Source organism: Phalaenopsis equestris, unplaced genomic scaffold, assembly GCF_001263595.1.
Source record: "Phalaenopsis equestris unplaced genomic scaffold, ASM126359v1 Scaffold202557, whole genome shotgun sequence".
In the NCBI taxonomy this organism is placed as follows: Eukaryota; Viridiplantae; Streptophyta; class Magnoliopsida; order Asparagales; family Orchidaceae; genus Phalaenopsis; species Phalaenopsis equestris.
The window spans coordinates 18,547-21,514 of record NW_018222251.1 but is presented as its reverse complement, the minus strand read 5'-3'; positions in this window follow the sequence as shown (position 1 = coordinate 21,514).

Sequence of the window (2,968 nt, the reverse complement as noted above, 5' to 3'; positions counted from 1 at the left end):
TGATTTATTTGTAATATATTTATAAAAAATATTTATGATTAAAATTCGATGCCTACTATTATGAGGTTAATTTTTTTAAAAAATTTAATAGCTTGTGTGTATAGTCATAAGCTAAATCAAACTAGTTTCACTCTGAACCATCTTTGAGTTGGAACAAATTTTTTTTGATTTTGCATTGATAAAACTTTGAGTATTTGCTGAATGAGTTTTGAGTTTCAAACATAATTATCCACTGTATGTTGTTCCAACTTTTTTTTGCCGTATTCACGAATGTTTTTCCTCCATTGGTTATTTGTTATCCATACATGTGAAAATTTACAAAAAGAAAAAAAAAAGAATCATGTCCAATCCCTAATTAATTTGTAGGACTTTTGCGATATCTTTCTTAAAATCCCAATCAACATTTTTTTTTGTTTTTTAAAGAGAACATAATCACAAAGTTCTATTTCTGATGGTTCTATTTTAACTCATGTAGTTGGAAAAACATTCTGATTTATGCGAGAAAAACTTTTCTGTTCTTTGCTTGCGTCCATTGCTTCCTTTCGACTTATGATGAAACTTCTTACTACGATGTTTTTCTAGGCATTTTCACATGCTCATATTGCATCACCATGTGTAATCTTTGTTTGGTTGTAACCACAGGTTGCAGTTTTTATTTGATTTTTTTTTTTCTTTGGCGGTCATGCGGGTTTGGGTGTGTTTATTGGTTGAGTGGGGTGGAAATTAGCCATGTCATATTGCGTGGGAATGTTCGACCCTTCAATGGGATCTATAAAGGAATTCTGAACTGGAATTTGGCTGGCTCCGTTTGCACAGAACAGAAATACGGAGATTATAAATTTTTTTTCTTAATGAAATGACCTTATTTTTAAAGTGCCAAAATTGTCCTTTGACTATTAGATTAGGCCATTTTAGTCTTAGAGTTCATGAAAATGTTAAATTAGTCCCCAGTTTATTTCAAAGAGGGCTAAAATAGTCCTCCTGGGGGACTTTTTCTACCCATATTAAAACACTTTGTGCACTAAATTGACACTTTTGTAAACTTAGGGACTAGAATGACTCACTTTAAAGAGTGAGGGGACCATTTTGACACTTCTCTCCCTCATATTATTTATACCTCTTTTAAATATTCCATTAAGCTCAGAATGGTTTATTTTGATTATGTATCAGTTGTAGTTGTCGTTATCAGGAGTTTCTTCATGGTTTGCATCATGATTGCTATCGTTCTATTTCACAGGAGGAGCTCAAGTGGAATGAGCATCTTATCAAACAATATGTGGGCAGAGAGGTTTGCTTCTTTAAATGGGATTGAAAAGTATATTTTCACATGTTGTATATGCTAGGTTAAAATGACTCTTACATTTCTCCAATGTGGGGTTCCGCCCAATTCCTATGTATTAACATATCAACCATCTAAACGTCAATTTTTATGTACCAACCACCCGATTCCTATGTTTTTGGCATGGGTTGTGTGGTATGCACATAAAAATTGAAATTTAGTTGGTTGATATGTTGAAACATAGGAAGTTATTGGTACATATGTATATCTCCATTGTCCAATTTAATCCTGGGCAAGGAAAACTCAATTCTTGTGAACTTTTTATTTCATAATCATAACCAGAACTTCCACTTGAACTTTGAAAATTTTTATTTGGCACAACTTTGTTATTGATATTTTTTGCCCTACATTGATTGATAAAATTAAATTTATTTTACGTTTGTTTTACCATTTTTTAAAAATTTTTAATATACATATTGTTTCCCCGTGAATTTGATTTAAGAAAATCGTTTGATCCTTTGTTGTGCACTGCTTGGCTGACTAGTGGCTGAGTCCGATATGAATGTGAATGGTTTGTTTGCTTGACTAATTAAGATCATATTGGGATATGTAGAATCCTTAAGATTGACCTCATGAACTAATTTGGGTGATGAGAATTAGAGGAGATGTAGTTCTGCACCGTGGGCGGCTGATTAACACTCATTAGAATATTGATTTGCAAGGTCTTTTGCATGTTTTCAAGGGTGCTAGCTTTATGGCCAGGCTTTCGGGGGACATTGTCAGGCTTTACAACACTTTATATCAGCATTGATTTCTTTAACGTTTTATTGCTAAACTCAAAGTCATTAAGGGCATCTTTGCCATCATACCATATGTTTCTTATGTATTTGTATATTTAACACCCAAATTTTGATATTTACATTTATGAAACCTTGGTATCATAAACCTATGCGTAAAAAGATGTATTTTACTTTTGAAAAGGTCATGAAGGTGGTGTTTTTAATGTGATGTTAAAGATTTGAGTTTTATGCAGGAAAAAATTGAATGTTTAGGTGTTAAGATATGTGAATAGATAAGAATTGTGCGGTATGTAAATGCCCCTTTTATTTAAAAAAAAAACAAATCAGTTTGTTTTTTAAAGCACTTAAAAGTTAAAACATCTAGAAGACGGTTTGAGTGTTTTTGAAAATAATCAAGTATGTTTTAATTTAAATTTAAACAACAGAAAATAAAATAAACAATGTAAAATAAAAAATCCCAAACTCCCCCCTAAGATCATCCTTGGAACTTTTTTCTTCTCTTATGGCTGAACGATATATTCACTCTGACGCTTGTTTGATTGGGCTCCTTTTCATAATAGAGGTTGTGAAGCTACTGTAGAAATCATGTCCAAATCCCTCTCTGATCTAACTTTTTTCTCTCCATTTGGTGACCACAAGTTTCAGCAGATACCTTTGAGAGATCAGGAGCCACAAAACTAACATTTCTGCTATGCGGCATCACACTGCAACGCAAAAGCTTTTCCAAAGAGGCCATGCTAACAGTTAACATTGATAATTTATACTTACTATGATTTAACTTGCCATATTAATAATTTTTATCTGTCATGTTGCCTTCATAAAGTTCAGGGACCTAACTGTGCTGATAATAATTGTATTTTGGCAGCTGTTGAGAGCCTTGAGACCACTC